Source organism: Lactuca sativa, chromosome 6, assembly GCF_002870075.4.
Source record: "Lactuca sativa cultivar Salinas chromosome 6, Lsat_Salinas_v11, whole genome shotgun sequence".
Taxonomy (NCBI): Eukaryota; Viridiplantae; Streptophyta; class Magnoliopsida; order Asterales; family Asteraceae; genus Lactuca; species Lactuca sativa.
In genome coordinates this window covers 174619068-174644917 of record NC_056628.2, presented here as the reverse complement: position 1 = coordinate 174644917, position 25850 = coordinate 174619068, and the positions used below count along the sequence as shown (strand labels likewise).

Sequence of the window (25850 nt, the reverse complement as noted above, 5' to 3'; positions counted from 1 at the left end):
ATCCTTGAGGAAAGTACGAATAGATGTGGAAGGTAGTATGGGCCTGTACTACTCGAAGTAGAGGATCCGTACTCGATTCAAGGAGAGCTGTGATGAAACCAGGAAGCTTGTGGAGTTTTAGATCCCTCGATGTATATATATTTTGATGCGTATTTTGATGGTTTATATGATCTAGTTTTAGTAAAGTAACACTACGAGGTAGACCTTTTGGCAGTTCTGGTGTTGGTGAGGGTCGGGCTCAGGTTCTGGAGCTGGGTAGTTAGATGATAATACTAGGGAGTTCATTTGTCTTAGATTATGTGTTGCATTCTCGAGAAGACTCCTGTGATCTTTGGTATGGTCAAGGAGGGTATCCTAGAGATTCTGGATGAGCGGTTTAGCACCTTTTGCTCTGAGATGGTGGCCTTGGCGGGGGCACATTCATTGACCTTCAATGATTTCTGGGCATGTGGAGCTTCAGAATATCATGGGGAAAAGGACTCGATAGCGAGAAGGAGGTGGTTAGCAGATGTTGCAAATGCCTTCCGCATCAGTAGTTGCACCGAGGGGGCAAAGGTCAGACTTGCCTCCTGTCTTTTGAAGGATAGGGCACGAGATTGCTAGGAGGAGGTCGGGCACGTAGTGGGTGATGATGTTGTTGATTTAGTGACCTGCGATGATTGTTTGACCAGGTTCAGGGTTGAGTTCGCAACGGTGATTAAGACGCAACAGTTGGCGAGAGATTTTCAAGATCTCTGCTAGACTACTGAGACGGTGGCTGAGATCACAACTATGTTTCGAGAGAGGGCACTTTTGGTTCCATAGTATGTGGCGGATGAGGAGATGAAGACGGCTAGGTATAATGAGATGTTGAGGAGGGATATTTGGCGGTTTGTGAGCCGATCTAGCTGCAAGACGTTGCAGGATATGATAGCAAGGGATAGAGAGAAAGAGAGAGAGAGAGAGAGAGAGAGAGAGAGAGAGAGAGAGAGAGAGAGAGAGAGAGAAAGAGCGATTGATCTTGAGATGGAGAGGTCGAGGAAGTCGTATGAGGTACTATTATCAAGCGGTTCGGGCAAAACTCCCAAGGTTATTGACACGAGGGGGAAGGGCCAGCAGTGCAGAGGCCGCTATGGCAGGTGCAGCATGTCACACGATGGGGCGTGCAGGGTGGGTGGTTCTGGATGCTTCAAGTGTGGTTGGAATGGTCTTATTAGCAGGGATTATACTGCTACCACCACCATCACCCCGAAATCTGACCTGATTCGCTTTCATTGCAATCAGAGGGGACACAAGAAGACCCATTGTCCAAATTTGGCTGCAACAGGATCGGTGTTAGCACCCGCTCCTACAACTCTTCGGATTATTGGTAGCCACTAGAGCCGGGCAGATGCACCTGTGGTGAAGAGCAGGGATTTTCAGTTGACAGTCAAGGAGGCTCGTGTGGCACCAGATGTGATGACGAGTATGTATCTTTTTCTTATGTCTTTATTTATGTTGAATTGTTGCTTAGGATCGTTCCTCGTGGACAGTATTTCTGCTTTGGTATTGTTTGATTCAGGTACTACCTAATCATTTGTATTGCTTATGCTTAGAAAGAGGTTTGTTGGAGCTCAGGGGGAGCTGGATTGTCCATTCGATGTCGAGATCGCAGATGATAGATCTGTTTGGGTTGCGAGTGTTCATTGGAGTTGTACCCTTTAGTTATTCAGCGAGCAATATCTAGTTAATTTGTTTCCTATTCCTTTGTGTGGGAACAAGGTTATTGTGGGTATGGATTGGTTGAGCCCGAACGAGGCAGTGATCAATTGTGAGCAACAGTTAGTTCAGGTTCGGACCCCAAGTGGAGGAGAGTCAGTGGTTCATGGTGAGAGATCTTAGTGTGGGCCGATTTGGTGTTCAGCAGCGAGGGTCAGATGCTATCTTCAGCAGGGTTGTTCCGGTTATGTTACATATGTTATGGATACTCGGGATAAGGGTAAGGCGACCGTGGATGATTTGCCGATTGTGTAGGATTACTCGGATATGTTCCTGGGGGATTTTTCCTAGGGTGCCTCTGGAAAGGAAGGTCGAGTTTAGGATTGATCTAGTTCCTAGTGCGGTTTGGATAGCTAAAGCACCGTATCAATTGGCTCCTCCTGAGATGCAAGAGTTGTCTACACAGCTACATGAGCTGTTAGACAAGGGGTTCATTCGAACGAGAAGTTCACCTTGGGGAGCACCGATCTTGTTTATGAAGAAGAATGATGGGTCTCATCGCATGTGCATTGACTACCGGGAGCTAATTAAGGTAACAGTGAAGAACCGTTATCCACTCCCGAGGGTTGATGATCTTTTTGACCTGCTTCAGGGTGCATTTTGGTTCTCTAAGATTGATTTTTGATCGGGTTATCATCATATACGGGTCAGGGATGAGAATGTGCAAAAGACAGCTTTCCAGACTTGTTATGGTCATTACGAGCTCATGGTGATGCCTTTTGGGCTCACCAATGCTCCAACCATATTCATGGATCTCATGAACCGCATGTGCATACCGATGTTGGATCGGTCTGTGATTGTATTCATTGATGATATTTTGGTTTATTCCAAGACTCAGGAGTAGCACGATGAGCACTTGAGAGAAGTGTTGGAGACTTTGAGGAAGGAGAGACTAATCAAAAAGTTCTCCAAGTGTGAGTTCTGGTTACACGAGGTGCATTTTATGGGGCACCTTGTCAACCAAAATGGTATTATGGTCGATCCGACCAAGGTTGAGGGCGTGATGCAGTGGGAGGTTCTGAGGTCTCCGTCTAAGATTCATCGTTTTCTGGGTTTGGCGGGTTATTATCGAAGATTCATCTAGGATTTGTCCAAGATAGTTGTTCCATTGACCCGACTAGCAAAGAAGACGATTACATTTCACCGGGGGCCTGAGCAGAAGACAACTTTTGAGACCTTGAGACAATGGTTGTGATAGGAACCTATTCTAACCTTGCCAGAGGGTATTGTGGATTTTGTGTTTTATTGTGATTCGTCAATCACATGATTAGGGGCAGTGTTGATGCAGAATGGTCACGTGATCGCTTATGCTTTGAGGCAGTTGAAACCTTGTGAGGTGAATTATCCAAAGCATGATTAGGAGTTGGGGGCCATGGTTTTCGCTCTCAAGATTTGGCGGCATTACCTCTATGGGGTTCGTTGTACTATTTACATGGATCATAAGAGCCTGAGGTATTTGATGGATCAGTCGAATCTGAATATGAGGCAACACGGGTGGTTGGATGTGGTGAAGGATGGTGGTTGTGAGATACTTTACCACCCGAGGAAGGCCAATGTGGTGGCCGATGCTCTCATCCTTAAGGCGGTCGTAGCTCCGATCAGAGGTATATGTTTGATGATGACCGTTATTACTCCGTTGTTGGAGTGGATTCGTGAGGCTCAGATTGAGGGTATGAAGGAGGAGCACCGAAAGAGTGAGTGAATCGTGGGTCAGGTGGCGTCCTTCGATTATGATAGTCGTAGATTGTTGACTCTACATCGGCGGGTTTAAGTTTCGTATGGGGGTGGTGCATGTCAGGTTATAATGGAGGAGGCACACAAATCTAGGTTCTCCATTCATCCCAGGGCAACGAAGATGTGTAGGTATCTTCGTCGTGATTTTTGATGGCCCTGCATGAAGCGGGATGTGGTTTGGTATGTGGAGCGGTGCTTGACTAGTGGGAAAGTCAAGGTCGAGCATCAACAACTTCATAGAAAGATGCAGTCGTTGGAGATTCCGTTATGTGAATGGGAAGATATTACCATGGATTTTATCACGAAGCTACCCCAGACAACACACAGAGTGGATTCGCTTTGGTTCATCATTGATCGTTTCACCAAGAGCACGCATTTCATACCGATTCAGGAGAGTATTTCTACTAAAAAGTTGGCTGAGATTTATATCAGGGAGGTTGTGGCATGTCATTGGGTACCGGTATCGGTGGTTTCTGATAAAGATGTCTCGTTTACTTCCAGGTTCTGGAGAAGGTTGCATGAAGAGTTAGGCACTCATCTCCATTTCAGCACAACATTCTATCTATAGACTGATGGTCAGAGTGAGCTGATTATTCAGACCCTTGAGGATATCCTTGCAAGATGCTCTATGGGAGAAAGTGTAGGATCCCAATCCGTTAGGGTGAGGTCGGTCAACGGGTTATGTGAAGTACCGAGGTGGTACTCAAGACCACTAAGCTGATTCAGTAGGTTCATAGTAGGCTCCAAACAGCTCAGAGTCGGCAGAAGAGTTATACCGACAAGCGCCAATCCGATTTAGAGTTCTATGTAGTAGATAGGGTTCTTATGAAGGTGTCACCATGGAAAGGTGTCATCTGGTTCAGGAAGTGGGGCAAGCTGGGCCCCAAGTATATTGGTCCTTTCAAGGTTTTAGCTCGGGTGGTTCGGGTTGCTTAACGCTTGGATCTTCAAGATGAGCTCAGTCAGATTCATAGCATGTTCCATGTCTCTTAGCTGCGAAACTACTTAGTGGATAATTACGCAGTAGTACCATTAGAGGATATTCAGGTGGATGATTGCCTGAATTATATTAAGAGACCTAGGGTGATTCTTGATCAAAAGACGAAAACCTTAAGGAACAAGGTTCTCGAGTTGGTGAAGGTGCAATGGCCGCACCTCAAGGGTTTGGAGTGGACTTGGATGCCCGAAGATGAGATGAGGGAGCACTATCCATAGTTATTCGGGGCAGCGGACTTCGAGGACGAGGTTTGATTCAAGTGGGGGAGAATTTTAACACTTCAATTTGGGGTATGTTCCTTTTAGCTCTTTTATATTGAATTATTACATTTTGGTCCCTAGAGTAGTTCACAGGTTGTACCACTGGGTATGCTTAGCGTACAAGCTGAGAAACCAGTATGAGGGGCATACCATATGGTACACTTCATGTACTAACGTGGAGCTATATTGGAGATGCAATGCCTCGTATGTTGGGCTTACGAGGGTTATGGTTAGCGTACTCGAAGGTTAATGAAACGTTAATTTTAGGGTGTTGTACCATATAAAAAGACCTTTAGTCATTAGGTTTGGCCTCTTTACCGGCCTCGATTTCCCCAAAACCCTAAAATCGACCTTTATCCTCCATTGTTGTGTTTTTGAGCTCTTGAGAAGAAGGTGGTGCTTGCTTTACTCATTTTGAAGAGATTGAAGATGGTGGAAGGTTCATAGCTTGGTGGGAAACTTTGAGATCTAGAATCATCACTCATTTTGCAAGTCTTTTGAGGTATGAAGTTCATACCTTGGCTTTTGAATGCTTAGATCTCTTTATGTCTTGATTGTTATGCTTTTGGTCCCTTTTTGGGTTGGTTGATGAGTTGAGATGTTTTTGGGGCTTGTCCTTTTAGATCTGAGCATGTTATGAGGTTCTTAAGCATAAAGGTTCAAGCTTTATGGGATTTATGGTTACATGCATGCATTAATTCACCTATTAAGTTCTTCTTAGCTTTAAAAGCTTCGTTAATCCATGCATGCACATAAATTTAGCAACTTTACATTATAAATCAGCTCAAGAAAGTCAGATCTAGGGTTTGGAGTAAAGACTTTATGGATTAAAAGTTGTAAATGAGATTTGGTTGAATGGGTGAGTACGTTGGGCATAAAGGCTCGTATGCGCCGCGTACAAGCCCTACAGCGTGTACGCTTAGCGTACAAGTTGAGTACGCCCTCGCATACTCAGCCAATTGGGCTTCACAATTGGATCTTCAGTTTGGGCCATTCTTTTGGGCTTAGATGTTTAGGGGTTGTTGGGCATTTGATTTCTTGTGATTTTGCGATGGGAATATGTTGGACCTTGGATTAAGGCCCATGGAAGGGACTTGGGCCCAATTTGGAAAATTGGTTCATGTTTGGGCCTTGTATGATTATTTTCATTATTGGGCCATGATAAGATTTTGAATGGGTCAAACTTTGACCAAGTGTTCCTTATATCCAATTGAATCGCTAAATACTAAATCTGTCAATATTAATGAAAAAGTCAAATAAGATGATGACAAGATTTTGAATGGGTCAAAGTTTAACCAAGTGTTCTTCATGTACATTTGAATCGGTCTAATATGGTGTACACGTTATAAAGCATTTCATATAAACTGGAAGAGGTGCATTGATCTAGCATTCGTCTATCATGAATGCCTTGCCATTGACCGCAAAACCTTGGTTCTCTCTCATGCTCACTACCTCCTCCTTTGGTTTTTCTTTCTATTAAAATCGAATAAGCTAAAAATGTCTTACGTTTAATCCTAGACCAGGTATAAGAAATCCTCTATCTGTTCATCATTTTGTTTAACAAATTTTTTATGTCATTTTGTTGATCCGCACCCGTCGCTTTGTGCGGGTAAACGGCTAGTGTGTGTGTGTGTGTGTATTGTGTATATATATATATATAGTAACGCATACTATAGTGACGGGACACACCCGAATCGAGGACCCAAGGAACACAACAAGAGATTCACTGTTTACATTGATCACTCCTACAAACCAACTAGCACCAAACAAATATAGATCCTTAATCAATAATGGAATTCCTTCATGTTTGACCCACGAGTCCTTCTAATACACAATCACATCACAAAAATCATTGCTTAAGACCAAGGAATTCATAGATCATTAGATCTGGAACATATAACCATAAAATGGACATCAAGGATCCATAAAGTTGCCAGCTTTATGGAATCCAATCACTCGAACCACCTTGAATCATGAGGAATGAGCTTCTAAGTCTAGATCTAGAATAATAGCACATAAAGATAGAAACTTGGGGACTTACAAAAGTAGAGAAGTTGTGCAAGAAGGTGGTGACGACGTTTTCTTATTGGATATTTCCTTAAAAGGGAACCTTCTTCTTTTTCAAGTTACAATCCACTACTTAACACTTCAATAACACCACAACCATACTAAGAACACTCATATAGGCCTAGGGTTTTCGAGATAAGAGGGTGTAGGCTGAAGAGAATGACCTAACCCTAAAGTCAAGGTCCTTAATTATGGAGAAACCCCTATATATCATGGGCTTGGGCTACACCAGCTATCACGTCGTGGTATCCCTCTTATTACATTGTGGCGGCCATCAAAATACGTGTTTCTTGAAATTGCAATGCTACATCGTGGCACATGGTTTTTCCTAAAGACCTTACTTTTGATACCCTCCAGTCCACAACTGTTCTATTCTAGAAAACGGGTGTTACATTTTCCTTTGATATGAAAACCTTTTTTCCATACATTGGATCAACCAAATTAGCATTGACTATCTAACCCGACCTGTAGATGGAGATCGACTCCTCACCAACAAAAAAATCTTTTACCTATTGAAACAATAGCAATCTAGTTGATACCCACTAGACTATTTACCCCGAGTTTGACTTACCAATTTTATTGGACCCAGACACACACCAACCTATCGAAGAACTCGCCAAAAAGATGCAAGAAATCGTCAATGTAGTCTAATCTGTATAGGATCCAAGAGCCAAATATGAACAATTGTAATTCTATGGCAACATCTTCAACCCCTTAAAGACGAATTCACACCTAATGAAAACAATATTGTATGATGTGTTTCTCAAGTGTGGTTACGAGCATATCTCAATTCCAACAATAAAAATGTGAAATTTGATGTTGATTCTGATTCTATACTTACCAAAGGTTTAGCAACTTTATTGGTTTACAGTCTATCTGGTCACCCATTGCAAGAAATATTGAGCGTTTCTATAACATCTATTTTTCAAAATAGATCGGTTGAGGGTTTAAAATGATCAAAGGTAAGGTTTTTCGGAAAAAGAACCTTGTGTCACGACGTGATGAAGGGAGCATCACGACGTGACATGCTAATCGGATGAACGCGTATCCGGGATGATTGTCACGATGTGACAAAAGGAAGGTCACAACGTAACATCAGCTGTAACCCAAGCCATGATCTTTTTGGGTTTCTTCCATATTTAAGCCCTTAAACTCAAGGTTTAAGGCATTCTCTTTAGCCACCAGCCCTTTCAATGAAACCCTAGCCTCCATTGTTGAGTTCTTGAGCTTTTGGTGGTGTTTTGGTGTCTTGAAGAAGAAGGCAGTATCCTTGGTGCATACATCTAGCTTTCAAGTCTCATCATTATATTCTAGAAATTTCTTCGGAGCATTGAGAGTATTCAAGCTCCAAACTTTATGATTCCTTGTTTCTAGATCTAGATTTTTATGCACTATTCTCCATGCTTAGACTAGTGGGAGTGTTGGGATTCCATAAAGTTGGAAACTTTATGGGTCATTAGATTCCTTTTGTGGTTACATGTGCTAGATCTAATGTTTGCTAGAGAATTTTGAGCTCATGCATGAGGTTTTGACATTTTATTCATCATTTGTGACCTAACTTAAGCTCAAGACTTGCATAGAGTTTTAAACTCATGCATGCATATCTGTAAAGCAACAATTTTTATGGATATTTGGGTGTAAGGAAGCCTCTGTGTAACATCCCAAAATCTCAAGTATTGCTAAGTTGCATTTTGGGGGTGTTTTAAAGGGGAGACTCGGCGAGTTGGAGCCAGACTCGCCGAGTAGGGTCGCAGACTTGGTCGCGGGTTCGCGACTGCACTCGACGAGTCCAGATATAGACTCGGCGAGTCGACGCTGTTCAGCGGAAACCCTAGCCGTTCAGTTTTGGATCGTATTTAATGCTCTTTTAGGCCGTCATTTTCAGTCTTTAGTCGATTGAGAGGAACCCTAAACGGCTGTGGGCATCTAGAGCAAGAGTGGAGGATATTAGGGCTTGAAGGAAATTGTTGGGCAAGGAGGAGAGGGGTTAGGCTAAAGGAACAGCAAGGGATTCGAGTTCTGCGGTTTGGAGACACAGAGAGGACATATTCCAGGTAATATTTCAGATTCCCTTCTGTTGTTTGATGTGCTTATAAATTTAGGGTTTATGGAACCCATTTGGAGTCTAGATGGATTGTGGTGTTGTTATTCAACGTTCATAACCTTGTAGTAGGACCCTTAGAGGTCCAGAAGGTCCCATGTTTGTATATTCGAGTATATCTGTATCCCAGGAAGCAGTTCGATCGACTGCATGGCGTAGACTCGCCGAGTCGGATGATCAGACTTAGATGATATGAGTGCTAATGAGTTATGTAATGTTATAGGAGGGTTGTAGCTCGTTGGTTTGTGCACGAGTGATTTCAGGAGTTGCTAGCTTTCAGCATTTACGAGGTGAGTCTTCTCACTATACTGTACCCGGAAGGGTTTGACTGTGTGACCGGAAGGTCGGATATGATATGTGATATGTATGCTATATGTGGTAAGTTAATTGTTATATGTGCTATGTATGTTATGGGCCGGAAGGCGATTATATTATGGGCCGGAAGGCGATTATATTATGGGCCGGAAGGCAATATGTTATGGGCCGGAAGGCGATATGATGTGTGATGGACCGGAAGGTCGGCGTGGGTAAGGCCGGAAGGTTTACCCAGCAGGGACGGAAGTCCCCTGAGACACATGGACCGGAAGGTCGGGCCTGGAAAGGCGTAATTGTGTAAGGTGTATATTGGGGAACTCACTAAGCTTCGTGCTTACAGTATTTATGTTATGTTGTTTCAGGTTCTTTCAGTAACGCGGAATGGCATCGGCTCGATTGTACACACCGAGGAAAGAGTTGTATTTTGAAGGATCCTGGTTGTCTATTCAAATGGAAATGGAACTATGTTTTGTAATTCGAATATGAATAAGATTTTAAACAAGTGTTTTAATATTAAATTGATTATTTAAAAGAAAAATTCTGCTTTGAAAATCACGGTGTTACAAATTGGTATCAGAGCCTTGGTTTGAGGGATTCGGACGCGCCTACGGGTGAGTCTGGACTCAAACTGAGGAATTAAGAAAAGGTTTTCAAATAAATAGTTTTCTAAAAGTGAATAAGAGTTCAAAGAGAAAGCAAGAAAGAGCAGTGTGTACAATCAGCCAGAGCCAAACGGTGATTTCCCAAAATACCCTTACTTTTGTATTATGAAATATCTATTATGCACTTTATGAGACATTATTGCATGCTAGAGACAGGCTAGGTATTTCACATCTTAGGACTAGAGTGGCCTGATTTGTGATGCCTTAGTCTAGGGTTTGCTGTTATATGTGCGTTATGCTTTTGTGTGTATGTGATGAGTGAGAGTATCTAGTTAGAACGCACAAGGGGTAAAGCTACGGGGTACAGAGGTACTTCCGAGGATGAGCCGAGAAGGTGGAGCTACCACAGGAGGGGAGTCCTATGTATGCTTCAATGCTCGAATGCTGCTTGCTTTGTGCTTTGTGGAGTTAGCAATGATGGGAGTCAGCTACTAAGTGAGTATGACGATACTCAGGAGGTAGAGGGCTGGCATCATTAGGAACTCTTCAGCAGCTGATGGCAAAGAAGTGGGAGGATAGCGGAAGGGACTAGGGAGTAAACCTAGCCAGATGAGTGCGCTGGTAGAGTAGAGGATTTCGCTGGAAAGCGAGCACGCGCGATGAGATGGGTGAAAGAGCAGGTTTATCAGCTACTTAGGAACTCTGGGATGGTCCGTGTGGAAAGTATGGGTAGATGTGGCAGGTAGTATGGGCCCGTACTACTGAAAGCAGAGGACCCATACTTGATACAGGGGGCATTCTGAAGGTCCTAAGGAACAGATTGAGGAGTGATGTTATGGTTCGAATACCATACATCGGAGCGGATACAGAGTGATGTTATGGTCAGGGCACCATACATCGGAACAGATTGAGATAGATGTTGTGGTTCGAGAGCTATACATTGGAGCAGATTGAGGAGTGGTGCTATGGTTCAGGTACCATACACCGAAGCATGTTGAGAAGGGATGTCATGGGATGAGTACCATGGTTCGTAGTGGATGATGCTTGTGGCTATCTTGTTATCCGGTTATCGATCGGACGAGCACGAGCGAGCGGGATGCGAAGATTCGCGAGATCCTGCGTGATGAGGTTGCTGCATTGTTGCGGGCTGAGTCGCCAGAATTGTTTGGGTCGATCAGGACCACTATGATTGAAGTAGTTTGATGAGCGATATGCGGCTTTCGCAGAGACGGCTGCCGCGGCGATTACAGCGGCTGTAGCAACGGCAAAGAAAGGGGCTAGTCGGGGTTTTCAGTATCGGGACTTCTATTATGCGAAGCCTCCCACATTCGATGGAGTTCAGGACTCGATTGTTGCTATGAGATGGTTATCAGACATGGAGGGGTGTTTCTCCACGAGTTTATGCCCTGCTGATCAGAGGGTGGGGTGTGCTCTGAACCTATTGAGGCTCGGGGCGAAGAATTGGTGGAGATTGACCACGAGGTCATTTTCCGATGCGCAGAGGGCTGCGGTTTCATGGGATCAATTCAGAGGGATGTTCAGTACTCGCTATGTTCCGCGGGATGAAAAGGAGAAATTGGCTCGGAAGTTCCTTAAGCTGAAGCAGGATTTGGAGTCGGTGACTGAGAGCACCGGGATGTTTATTGAGAGGGCGATGTTTTGCCCTGAGTTCGCTTCGGAGCAGGCTCAGATGTCCCGATATCCGAGTATGCTCAAGGGGGGGGGGGGGGTATCAGACAGTTCGTGTCTGCGCAGAGGCGCGAGACCGTGTTGGTATCGCAGGAGGCCGCCATGTGGCGTGAGTTAGAGGTTGAGTTGCAGTTGCGTGAGATGAGGCAGGCCCCGATGCAGTCGCAGTCGGCGCCGAAACGGTCCATGACCGTAGACGTTAGAATGGGGGATCGGAGCGGTCACACTTGTGGGAAGTGTGAGAGAGATGGCACCGGAGCTTGTTGGCCCAGTGGTGCATGCCGCAAGTGCGGAAAGGAGGGGCACGGTGCACGGGATTGTCGGCAGTCAGTGCCAATTCGGGATTTCAGGATTTGTTATCAGTGTCGGCAGGTTGGACATTTGAGGGTCAACCGTCCACAGTTTCCTGCAGGACCGGTGCAGGCTCTAGCATCGGCCACCTTGAGGAGTTCAGGAGGAGGACAGGATGGAGCAGAGCCCAAGGGCTCAGGGTCGTGCTTATCGGCTTGCGGCAGAGGGAGACGGAGCAGTGCCGGAGGCAGCTGCGGGTATGATGCTCTCTTGATGTCTTGACTAGCTTGCGTTGATTGTGGCGTGTTGTTTGTGCTGGTGTCTGGTGTGGATTTCGATGCGGTATTCGTTGTTTCGCGGGTTTGGCATGGTTATGGATTGGTGCTTCAGGTTTTCGCTTGGCATTCGTTGTTCCCTGATGGTTTAGTATGATTATAGTTTGGTGTTTTGGTGCCGGTAGCCTTGTGTGGTTTTCGATGCGATATTCAACCTTTGGCAGGTTGTGGGTTTGGTTATGGGTTATTGCTTGGGAATTCCGTTGGTCATCGTTCGTGAGGGTTGATAGTGGAGATGCGGCACTGGGTTGAATGTCGGGTAGCATCTGCAGTTGTGAAGTGGATAATTGAAAGATCGGATTCTTTTGAGCGGATTGATCAGGGAGGAGATGTGTTTTGCTGAGGGTTGCTTACGCTTGTGGGAAGCAGTCAGTGGGTAAATGTTCTCTTTGTGCAGGATGGTTCTGAAAGGTCGTTAATGACGATCGGTGGCAGTTAGTCAGTGCTTTAGTGGGGGAGAATTGTAAAATTCTCCGGGAGATCGATGAGTATGTGAGGGTGCTTAGCTGTTGGGATTCAGCAGTGTCTGTCAGCGCAAAGTATAGGCCGACGAGAGCGAGTGTTGGGTATGCGGGGCGAGATACAGACCTAGGGCATTTGATTGTGGAGGCCTGAGAGGAGGCCGGGATCAAGCTTGAGTAAGTAATCGGAATTTTGCGATCAGAGTATTGGTACGTTTGAGGTACGTGATGGGTTGTACTGCATTAATCCCACGGGATTATGTTGTGCATGTTTCTAGAGCTGGAACCGGAAGGTTCCCAGAGTTAGAACCTGAGGGTTCGCAGAGTTTGGGTGTACGGACCCACAGAGATATAGCCTCGAGTGGCTAGTATGTGTTATGAGAGTCGGTCCAGTCATACTGGAGACTCTGTTGGTATTGCTGGATTAGTTTGAGATTTGCGGATCGCGTATGTTGCAGTGTGATTGCATTGGAAGGTCTGGCCCCGGGTTATTGATCTTGTTTAGCGGAGGCAGTGATTTTGACGAGTGGAGAGAGTGTATGGGATTGAGAGCCCCTGCAATGAGAACCAGAGTATGTGAATAGCAGTTACGCAAAAAGGGTGGTGTCGCTTGGGGCGAGCACCGTGGCACCGGTTGGAGTGGCATTATGTTCAAGAGGGTTCCGTGGAAAAGGAAAAGAGGAGGGTATGTAACTCCGAAGGGGGCGCAAGTTCACGAAAGTGAAAGCTGCAGAGCAGAGTTATGGTTAGCGTATTTCGAGTATGGTTTTGAGCATCGTGTTCGCGGCAGTGGAGTAGGAACCCATCCGGTTGGGATGTCTGTTGAGGCTCAGAAGGGATGCATGGAGAGAGAAAATTTTAAATTCTCAGTGTGAATCTGATCAGAGTGTAGGGTGGATGTAGTGGTTCATCTTGGGAGATGTTCGAGGATATCATCAGTGTATCGGGTCTTTCCACCTGCGGGTGTTGGGACTAGTTCAGTATGTGTATGTAGTGGCAAGGGGAGAACTTGTGAGAGTTGCTCTGAGAGTGAGAATGGATCTCTCAGTCGGTCCGGAATGGACAAAGTGGGCTTTGGATTGGGGATCCGGTAGTTCATGGTTTCCTAACCCTTATTGGTCAAGTGATTGTTGGGATTCAGAACAGATTCAGCAGATGAGACAGAGGTTGTTGACCGCCCAGAGCCAACAGGAAAGTTATGCGGACAGACGCCGGTCCGAGCTTGAGTTTCAGGTCGATGACTTAGTACTCCTGAAGGCCTCTCTTTGGAGAGGAGTGATTCGATTCAAGAAGAGGGGCAAGTTGGGGCCCCGGTACATTGGGCCTTTTCATGTGATTGCGGGGGTAGGCCGGGTGGCCTAACGGTTGGAGTTGCCCATGGATTTGAGACAAATCCATGATATTTCTTTTCATGTGTCGCAATTGAGGAAGTATGTAGCCGATGAGTCGGCAGTGTTTCCATTAGAAGACATTCAGGTGGATGCAAGCCTGAATTGTACCGAGAAGCCAGTAGTCATCAGAGAACGGAAGATCGAGGTTCTGAGGAGCAAGGGGATACCTCTGGTGTTAGTTCAGTGGCAGCGCCGGAGGGGATCGGAAATGAACTGTGGTCTGGAACGTGATAGGTGGGGGCAGCATCCGGAGCTAATTTCAGAGTGAGACTTCGAGGGCGAAGTCTGATTCTAGTGGGGGAGAGTTGTAACATCCCAAAATCTCAAGTATTGCTAAGTTGCATTTTGGGGGTGTTTTAAAGGGGAGACTCGGCGAGTTGGAGCCAGACTCGCCGAGTAGGGTCGCAGACTTGGTCGCGGGTTCGCGACTGGACTCGACGAGTCCAGATATAGACTCGGCGAGTCGACGCTGTTCAGCGGAAACCCTAGCCGTTCAGTTTTGGATCGTATTTAATGCTCTTTTAGGCCGTCTGTAACATCCCGAAATATCAAGAGTAGAGTTGAAGGGCTAAAAGAGTAAGTTGTGAAAGAGTGACTCGGCGAGTCCATGGATGGACTCGGCGAGTAGAGTCGCGACTGGGTCGCGTGCTAAGTAGCCGACTCGGCGAGTCAGTGAGGAGGACTCGACGAGTAGGCGCTGATTGGAGAAAACCCTAATTCTCGGGGTTGAGCCCTATATAAAGAACATTATGTTTTCCTCCCAGCCTCCTTATCACCCCTTGAGCCCCAGAAAACCCTAAATCGCGGAGAAGCACCATTGTTGAGTGGATTGGAGCTTGGAGAAGTAATTGTTGAAGGAATTTTAGGAGATTGAAGGCTTGGAGCAAGGGGCTTTGCTTGGATTCGAATTACATTGCAGTTGGGGCATCTCTTGGAGGTAATATCTCGTTCTTGGGCTGTTATTATGTGTTTCTTCATTTTGGGGTTTGTGGGAACTTGTCTATGGATGTAATGGGAAGTCTAGAGGTTAGATCTGAGGTTGCTACCTCAGATCTAGAAGGGAGAAGAATCAGAGAGCATGAAAGTCCCTGTGTTGGAGTGTTTAGTGAAGCTTTCATGTCCCAAACCCTAGCCCAATGTGCAAATGGCCTAGATCTCTTTGGATTCACGTAAAGTTTGCCACTTTACGTGATGGATGAGTGGTAGGAGGCTAGATCTATGTTTTGGAGCAATTGCATGGCCTGGAATGCTTCCGAATGGATTCAGACCGGTGGTACTCGGCGAGTCACATGGGTGAACTCGACGAGTTGGATGAAGATGGCCTGGAACTCGGCGAGTTGTATGAACAACTCGACGAGTAGGTTGATGATAGTCCTGGACTCGGCGAGTCTGTTCTTGGACTCGGCGAGTCTTGTCGAAGAGTCCCGATATTCCCTGGTTGAGTCGGGAATCGGTGAGTCAAGGGATGACTCGGTGAGTTGTGTGCGAGTGGACTCAGAATTGTTGGACTCGGCGAGTCTCGGAGTGACTCGGCGAGTTAGGTCGCGGATTGAGTAAAGTTCTGATTATAGAAACTCGGCGAGTCATAGAGTTGACTCGGCGAGTAGGGTCAGTCAGGGGTTGACTTTGACTGAGGACTTTGACCTTGACCAAGGGTTGACCGTTAACTTTTAGGGTTTGGTCAGCAATGTGGCCTTTGGGCCAAGAGAGGGGTAAAATAGTCTTTTACCCTTATGAGGGTGCATTGAGAGGATTGATTCTAGTCTCGAGAGTTATAGTCATGAGAGTTTTGCCTTACGTGTTAGGCAGTGGCGAGTTCGAGATCCGAGTATGGAGATATCTGCTTTTTGCTTGCCAGGTGAGTTTTCTCACTATACTTTACCTTGAGTAGGTAACCAGAGTTATGTGACAGAGTATTTGTATGCTATGTATGTTATGTGTTGTACTGCATTATTTCTATGTGAATTATGTTGTGCATGGTTGCAGAGTTGGAACCAAAGGGTTCCTAGAGTTAGAACCGGAAGGTTCACAGAGTTAGAACCTGAGGGTTCACAGAGTTTGGGTGCACGGACCCATAGAGTTATAGCCTCGAGTGGCTTATATGTGTTATGTGTGTGGTATTTTGGGGAACTCACTAAGCTTCGTGCTTACAGTGTTTTGTGTTATGTTGTTTTCAGGTTTTCTTTCAGTATCACGGTACGGCACCGGCTTGATTGTACACACCAGAGCAAGAGTCATATTTTGGAGGATCCTGGTTTTCTATGCAAGTGAAAATGGAACTATGTTTTGTAATTTGATTATGAATGAGATTTTTAACAAGTGTTCTAAGAATAAAATGATTATTTAAAATGAAAGAATTGTCTTGAAATTTACGGTGTTACAAGTTGGTATCAGAGCCTTGGTTTGAGGGATTCGGATGCGCCTTCGGGTAAATCTGGACTCAAACTGAGGAAGTAAGAAAAGTTTTTAAAGAAATAATTTTTTTAAAAAAAGTGAATGAGAGTCAAAGAGAAAGCAAGAAAGAGCAGTGTGTACAATCAGCCAGAGCCCGAACGGTGATTTCCCAAAATACCCTTACTTTTGTGTTATGAGATATTTATGATGCACTTTATGAGATATTATTGCATGCTAGAGACAGGCTAGGTATTCCATATATTAGGACTAGAGTGGCCTGATTTGTGATGCCTTAGCCTAGGAATTGCTGTGATATGCGATGTGCTTTTGAGTATGTGATGAGTGAGAATATTTGTTTGGAATCCTTTAGGGGATTTGAGTAGAGGAGTAATCTAGGGGAGATACCTAGATGAGTAATGTGGTATTTGGAGAAAGAATAGTTAGAGCCCGCGAGGGGAAGAGTTGCAGAGTTCGGTGGTACTTCCGAGGATGAGCAGAGCAAGCGGAGTTATCACCCAGAGTGAGTCATATATATTCTTCGATGCTCGAATGCTGCTTGCTTCGTGCTTTGTGGAACTCTCGATGATGGGAGCCAGCTACCAAGCGAATATGACGATATTCAGGAGGTAGATGGCTGGCATCATTAGGAGCTCTTCAGCAGCTGATGGCAGAGAAGTGTGGGAATCTGAGAAGAGCCTAGGGAGTAACCTTAGCCAGATGAGTGCACTGGCAGGGTAGAGAATTTCGCTGGGGAGCGAGCGCGAGATGGGATTGGTGAAAGAGCAGGTAGAGCAGCTACTTAGGAGCTTTGGGATGGTCCGTGCGGAAAGTATGGGTAGATGTGGCAGGTAGTATGGGCCCGTACTACTGAAAGCAGAGGACCCATACTTGATACAGGGAGTATTCTGAAGATTCTAATGAGCGTATTAAGGAGTGATGTATGGTTCGAGTACCATACATCAGAGCAGATTGAGGAGTGATGTTATGGTTCGAGCACCATACATTGGAGCGGATTGAAGAGTGATGTTATGGTTGAGTACCATACATTGGAGCAGATTGAGGAGTGATGTTATGGTTCGAGTATCATACATCGGAGCAAATGGAGGAGTGATGCTATGGTTCGGGTACCATACACCGGAGCATATTGAGAAGAGATGTCATGGGATGAGTACCATGGTTCGTAGTGAATGATGCTTGTGATTCTCTGGTTATCCGATCACGATTGATGAGGTAGAGATTGGACGCTATGGGTTTTAGGCCTGTAGGCCATGATTGAATTTGGAAAGGCGTCCCTCGAGAGGGAAGGCGAGAGCCTATCAGAGTATTTTGGTAAGGAGTTAGAGGGAGAGGAGAATTTCGGTCTGAGTTGGGCAATCAGTCGATAGAGGAGAGGTCACCTTCTATGAGAGTGGTGCTATTTATGTTCGTGTGCGGAACATGAAAGGCCTGATGTTTTAGTTTTGGGTTTGGGGGTAAACCCTGCAGGTCGTTATTGATGATGATTTCTTCCAGAGTATCAGGTAGCATGTGTGCCGCGAGGCAGTGATTCGTCATGAGCAGATAGTCAGTTGGGACTGAGATAGTCGAGGACCACACTACACCTATTTGAGTATAGTAGGATGTATTATAGTGGTATCAGTGGGGAGTTCAGTCGAGTTTAGCAGTGCAGAGAGTTTTCTATCTATGTGGGGTGTTGAATATGGGAGTGGGTCCCTGTTCTTGGGATGATCCCGGTGTTGGAGCGATGTTTGATGAGTTGAGGTGAGGGGTGCAATGATTTTGTGGTTCGGTCTATGAGCCAGAGATGTTATTGAGCAGTTGAGTTGTTTGGTACTTGATTGGTACGAGATTTGGAACGACTAGAGGCAGTCGTGGCGAAGAGTTCTTGAGGAGTTCATCTGAGGATCAGAGTTATGAGATCGATTAATTTCCTTAAAGGGGATTATCGGGTGTTGCGTAGCACTTTCCAGGGGCAGGTGCGATTTCGCTGGTGAAAAATAGTTGTGGGTTGGTTGCGTGCTAATTGGTGATGGTTCGAACCCTAAGTGGGGGAGAACCGGGTACAGTATGTAAGAAAGCAGAGATTTGTCAAGAGCAGTTATAAGTGGAGTATAGAGATCTGCTGTAAGAAATCATGAGACCAGAGATGTCGGTGATCGAGGAAAGAGGTCAGAGTGAGTTAATGCGGGAAGTACTTGTTGAGAATGATGAATGTCTCCACGGCAGGTGTTTGGTGGTCAGTGTTGTTGCAAGTAGATAGAGAATGATTGGGCAGCCAACTCCCGGGTCAGTATGTGTATCCTTGTTTGGATTTTGAGCGATAGAAAATGGGTTCGGAGAATTATCAGCGTATTTAGTAGCGTTAGCGTTTTCTTGTATTCCAATTGAGAAATTGGATACACCGAGGTTGCAATTTGGAAAAAAAAAAATGCAGATCTAATTATGGGGTTCAGAGGAAATGTATTATTGTGTCTATATGATGCTTGGGGCAGGAGATCAGTGGTTGTGGCAGGATCTTGTGATGTTCTGTTGGGGTATTCCGAGATATCTGGGTATGATATCTTTATTTCGGAGTTACTCGTGAATCTTGAATTGAATCGACTTGTGGTATATCAGGTATCTATGGATCTAGTGGGAGCCCTTCGAGTATGGGCATCCAGGGAGATTATTTGAGAGAGTGGATTTTCGCAAGGGTGGGCATTTGTTATGTTGATTGCCTCCAGAGTCTGTGATGGATATTCGAGTCGAGTATGGGTAGCCGTTGATGATAGTCTTCGGAGCACGAGCTAGTGGAGTCAGAGGGTGTTGTGATACTGCGGGGAGCCGTAGTACTCACTAGTCAGAGGGTGTTGTGATACTGCGGGGAGCCGTAGTACTCACTATTCTGAGGGTGTTGTGATACTGCGGGGGGGCCGCAGTACTCACTAGATGGCAAGAGAATGTGATGATGGAATGTTTTCCAAACAATGTATGATGTGGAAGAGTTTTGGGTTTGAGTAGCCCTAGTATTGACTTTTTGGAGCCTGGATGTTGAATCGGGGGCGAGACTGGGGTCTCCGTCTCTGTCGGGAGATGCAGTGAGATGCGCAAGGGATATGCACAGCAGAAACCAGAGATCAGAGTTGAGACGATCCTTGGTTGGACCGTATTTTCTCGCATGAGGAAAAGAGGATTTCGTGACTTGCGTGTCACTGGGCAGTGATAGTGGTCACGGGGAAAAGGTTAGTGAGATGTTTGGATCATGTTATGGGAGACCTTTGGAGGCTCAGCTGTGGAGTCAAAAGCTGACTTGGTGCTCAGTCTCGAAGAGGGATATGAGAAATGAGCTAGAGCTTATCAGGAGGTTGTCTGAGGACACTTCAGAGCGAGTGAGCGATTCAGACGCTCGAAGTCATGCTTCGGGCATGTGTATTAGATTTCGGAGGAAGCTGCGGCACGTAATTATCCTTGGTCGAGTTGTCCTATATTAACAGCCGTCATTAGTGCATTGGTATGCCGCCCTTTGAGCTGTTGTATAGGAGGAGGTGTCGGACCCTCATTTGCTGAGGAGAGGTAACGCATGGACCCGAGAGTCCTTGCGAGCAGATCCAGAGCATGTGCGATACATGGAGTAGTGGCAAGGTTGTCAAGTGGATTTCCCTAGGTAAGGGCAGAGAAAGGTATGTAACCCCGGGGGGGGAAGTATTGGTTCACGGAAGTGAAGGTAGTAGTGCGAATGGATGATTTAGAGTATGAGGGTTGAATGCGGTGTCTGTTACAGTGGTATGGAATGACATCATGATGGGATGTCTGTTGAGGACGCGGGAGGGATTCCGCAGGTGTAGAGCCAGGAGGCTCGGAAGGGATCCAGGGAGAGAATCCTGGACTCTCAGTGTGATTCTGATCAGGGTATTGGGTATGTATCAGTGGTTCATCCTGGGAGGATGTTTGAGGATATCATCAGTGTATCGAGTTTTTCTAACCTGAGGGTGTTGGAGCTAGTTCAGCATGTGTATGTGATTGCAAGAGGAGAACTCGTGAGAGTTGTTCTGAGAGTGAGAATGGGTCTCTCAGTCGTTCCGGAATGGATAAGTGGGATTCGGATCGGGGATCCGATGGTTTATGGCTTTCCAGCCCTTATGGGTCGATCGGTTGTTGATATTTGGAGCAGTGATACATCTCGGGTAATTCTCGATTGTTGAGTGTGATTATCAGAGGGTACAGCCGGTGCCTGGTTTGAGACGGTGGTCAGGACACCGCAAGGAAAGAGGAAGTGAGTTCGAGTTCGATGGTTATGCTTTGATGAACCTGGTCCAGTTAGGGCCAGGTGGCGCGCCGTGGGAGTATTTTGGAGTTGAGTTGCCATAGGCTTCGAGGACGAAGCATAATTTAAGTGGGGGAGAATTGTAACATCCCGAAATATCAAGAGTAGAGTTGAAGGGCTAAAAGAGTAAGTTGTGAAAGAGTGACTCGGCGAGTCCATGGATGGACTCGGCGAGTAGAGTCGCGACTGGGTCGCGTGCTAAGTAGCCGACTCGGCGAGTCAGTGAGGAGGACTCGACGAGTAGGCGCTGATTGGAGAAAACCCTAATTCTCGGGGTTGAGCCCTATATAAAGAACATTATGTTTTCCTCCCAGCCTCCTTATCACCCCTTGAGCCCCAGAAAACCCTAAATCGCGGAGAAGCACCATTGTTGAGTGGATTGGAGCTTGGAGAAGTAATTGTTGAAGGAATTTTGGGAGATTGAAGGCTTGGAGCAAGGGGCTTTGCTTGGATTCGAATTACATTGCAGTTGGGGCATCTCTTGGAGGTAATATCTCGTTCTTGGGCTGTTATTATGTGTTTCTTCATTTTGGGGTTTGTGGGAACTTGTCTATGGATGTAATGGGAAGTCTAGAGGTTAGATCTGAGGTTGCTACCTCAGATCTAGAAGGGAGAAGAATCAGAGAGAATGAAAGTCCCTGTGTTGGAGTGTTTAGTGAAGCTTTCATGTCCCAAACCCTAGCCCAATGTGCAAATGGCCTAGATCTCTTTGGATTCACGTAAAGTTTGCCACTTTACGTGATGGATGAGTGGTAGGAGGCTAGATCTATGTTTTGGAGCAATTGCATGGCCTGGAATGCTTCCGAATGGATTCAGACCGGTGGTACTCGGCGAGTCACATGGGTGAACTCGACGAGTTGGATGAAGATGGCCTGGAACTCGGCGAGTTGTATGAACAACTCGACGAGTAGGTTGATGATAGTCCTGGACTCGGCGAGTCTGTTCTTGGACTCGGCGAGTCTTGTCGAAGGGTCCCGATATTCCCTGGTTGAGTCGGGAATCGGTGAGTCAAGGGATGACTCGGTGAGTTGTGTGCGAGTGGACTCAGAATTGTTGGACTCGGCGAGTCTCGGAGTGACTCGGCGAGTTAGGTCGCGGATTGAGTAAAGTTCTGATTATAGAAACTCGGCGAGTCATAGAGTTGACTCGGCGAGTAGGGTCAGTCAGGGGTTGACTTTGACTGAGGACTTTGACCTTGACCAAGGGTTGACCGTTAACTTTTAGGGTTTGGTCAGCAATGTGGCCTTTGGGCCAAGAGAGGGGTAAAATAGTCTTTTACCCTTATGAGGGTGCATTGAGAGGATTGATTCTAGTCTCGAGAGTTATAGTCATGAGAGTTTTGCCTTACGTGTTAGGCAGTGGCGAGTTCGAGATCCGAGTATGGAGATATCTGCTTTTTGCTTGCCAGGTGAGTTTTCTCACTATACTTTACCTTGAGTAGGTAACCAGAGTTATGTGACAGAGTATTTGTATGCTATGTATGTTATGTGTTGTACTGCATTATTTCTATGTGAATTATGCTGTGCATGGTTGCAGAGTTGGAACCAAAGGGTTCCTAGAGTTAGAACCGGAAGGTTCACAGAGTTAGAACCTGAGGGTTCACAGAGTTTGGGTGCACGGACCCATAGAGTTATAGCCTCGAGTGGCTTATATGTGTTATGTGTGTGGTATTTTGGGGAACTCACTAAGCTTCGTGCTTACAGTGTTTTGTGTTATGTTGTTTTCAGGTTTTCTTTCAGTATCACGGTACGGCACCGGCTTGATTGTACACACCAGAGCAAGAGTCATATTTTGGAGGATCCTGGTTTTCTATGCAAGTGAAAATGGAACTATGTTTTGTAATTTGATTATGAATGAGATTTTTAACAAGTGTTCTAAGAATAAAATGATTATTTAAAATGAAAGAATTGTCTTGAAATTTACGGTGTTACACCGTCATTTTCAGTCTTTAGTCGATTGAGAGGAACCCTAAACGGCTGTGGGCATCTAGAGCAAGAGTGGAGGATATTAGGGCTTGAAGGAAATTGTTGGGCAAGGAGGAGAGGGGTTAGGCTAAAGGAACAGCAAGGGATTCGAGTTCTGCGGTTTGGAGACACAGAGAGGACATATTCCAGGTAATATTTCAGATTCCCTTCTGTTGTTTGATGTGCTTATAAATTTAGGGTTTATGGAACCCATTTGGAGTCTAGATGGATTGTGGTGTTGTTATTCAACGTTCATAACCTTGTAGTAGGACCCTTAGAGGTCCAGAAGGTCCCATGTTTGTATATTCGAGTATATCTGTATCCCAGGAAGCAGTTCGATCGACTGCATGGCGTAGACTCGCCGAGTCGGATGATCAGACTTAGATGATATGAGTGCTAATGAGTTATGTAATGTTATAGGAGGGTTGTAGCTCGTTGGTTTGTGCACGAGTGATTTCAGGAGTTGCTAGCTTTCAGCATTTACGAGGTGAGTCTTCTCACTATACTGTACCCGGAAGGGTTTGACTGTGTGACCGGAAGGTCGGATATGATATGTGATATGTATGCTATATGTGGTAAGTTAATTGTTATATGTGCTATGTATGTTATGGGCCGGAAGGCGATTATATTATGGGCCGGAAGGCGATTATATTATGGGCCGGAAGGCAATATGTTATGGGCCGGAAGGCGATATGATGTGTGATGGACCGGAAGGTCGGCGTGGGTAAGGCCGGAAGGTTTACCCAGCAGGGACGGAAGTCCCCTGAGACACATGGACCGGAAGGTCGGGCCTGGAAAGGCGTAATTGTGTAAGGTGTATATTGGGGAACTCACTAAGCTTCGTGCTTACAGTATTTATGTTATGTTGTTTCAGGTTCTTTCAGTAACGCGGAATGGCATCGGCTCGATTGTACACACCGAGGAAAGAGTTGTATTTTGAAGGATCCTGGTTGTCTATTCAAATGGAAATGGAACTATGTTTTGTAATTCGAATATGAATAAGATTTTAAACAAGTGTTTTAATATTAAATTGATTATTTAAAAGAAAAATTCTGCTTTGAAAATCACGGTGTTACACTCTGGAGGACATGAGTGTGTAGTTTAATAGATTAAGGGCTTAGTCCATTAAGTTGTCAATAATTAGTTCCCATAAGATAACGATATGTATGTTACGTCATGACGATTAAGGCCCTCATGAATGTTTTGTCCGAATATTCCATGACGTGATCAAGAGTCCTCCATGTCGTGGTGAAGGTTGAATGTTGACTTTTGTTAACTGTTGACTTTATGACCAGTTTGACCTTGCGTCAAACTTAAAGGACTAGGTTATTGATTAAGGTTCAACCTTAGTTTGGTACTAATCGGTTCATGGGGGCGATTAGTGCATGGGGTGAGCGTATTACTGTGTTTCCTTTGGTCTTCGATTCGGGTGAGTTTCCTCACTATACAATGTACTATAGTTTATATCCTTGTATGTGAGGATATAGGAGTAGTGATATGTTGGTTAGAGTAACAGTAGGGTGGTGATCGTCTAGAGGACGCCTTAGGGGTTGTATGTAGTCCAATAGGATAGCTTGAGAACTCTTGATGTAGGCTTTTTTGCCTGCTCCCTTTTTTAGTTGTGGCTGTAGAGTAGGATCACCTGTTCAAATGTCTATCTCACCTCTGGTTTCATATAGCTATACATTTCTTGGAGATCTGCTAATAATGACATAATGTGTTGTGTGAGCCCTGATATGCAGTAGTGGGTTGTTAGTCAGGTGGACTAGGGTAGATAGTTTCCTGAATTTATGTGTTTACTTGATTGCTTGTTGTTTCATATGTCGACATATTGTGGTGGGGTGGGTTGAGGTGGTGTTGCTTTGTGTTGTAGGCCAACATACCCGGGCAGGCCAGTGATTGATCAGTTGTATGTTGAGGGAGAGTGGTCTACCTGCACTTTAGGCCTTGCAAGGAATGACAATCATATTGTAGGCTCAAGAGCGGTATGTGCATGAATTGTATGTATATTGTTGTATGTGGTATTTTGTGGGAACTCACTAAGCTTTGGCTTAAAGTTGCAGATTAAATGATTTTAGGAACCACTAGTGATTATGGGAAGGCAAATACATGATTGTACACACACATCAGCAATAGTGGAGACTCAATATTATTTATATTACTCTAATTTTCAAACAACTTAATTTTTAGGGGAAAAAAAGGGTTTTCTAACTTGGGTTTTATGGAAATGATGATGTTACCTTAATTAAAAATGATCAATTTTGTTGTGAAAATGGGATGTTACCGTTTTCCCATATTTCATTGTTCATTTGGGTTTGCAATAGAGTTGGGCATGTTCTAGGAACAATGGGTTTTTGAATATGTTGAAATTATTGTAGGATAGGCCTTCACTTTATATGTAGAGGCTAAGAAAGGAATTGAATCATCTATTCAGATTCAAACCCTCATTAAATATTGTTTCTGATTCAAAAGTTAAGAAACCTGTTAAAAATTCGAATATTGATGGCGATGTAAAATTGAGAACCCTAATGATGTTTTGTAGAGTGGATGACAATGGATTTTAGAAATTTAAAGAAATCTTAAACAAATTGAATTGGAGATCAAAGATCTATCCTGTGAGCATGGTGGGCATGGAGGGGTGAGAGGCATTAATGGGAGACTCATTTTAATTTGAAAGTGGCTTCAAAGGATTTTAGAAATTTAAAGAGGGATCTTAAGAGTTTTTTTTTTTTTTTTTTTTTTTTGATAAATTACTATGACTATAAAATATAAAAGCCTATTAAAAAAGTTTAAAAAGTAAATTTGATTAAATATGGGATTTTAAAATTTTAAAAGAAAAAAAATATAATATTTAGATTATAGAATAAATACAATATTTTAAAATTTTATAAGAATATATACGAAATTCTTAGAATTAAACCAAGAGACTGAATGTAACATTGCACTAATGGATGATTAGTTTATAAGCTTTTTTGATCTAATTGTGTGGGTTTAAAATCATGCGCACATGAATGAGTGAATGACCACATGATAAACTTTCACCATAAGATCCCACATGCCCGCCATGTTCAGTTAAACGCTCTCTTCGTTTTGTAATTTTTTTAATATAACTTTTTATTTACTTTTTTCTTTTGTAAGCACATATGGTGCCATCAAAGTTTTGAGATGGGACAGCTCATATTTTGGTCCATATAAAGGATTTTTGATAA

The 25850-nt window shown here is 44.7% G+C and overlaps 1 pseudogene; it reads left to right on the top strand.

Annotated features, from left to right (window-relative positions):
* Window positions 1-1111: 1111 nt before the first annotated feature.
* On the top strand, window positions 1112-25528 carry LOC122194869 (sufE-like protein 1, chloroplastic/mitochondrial; annotated as a pseudogene).
* The last annotated feature ends 322 nt before the right edge of the window (window positions 25529-25850 follow it).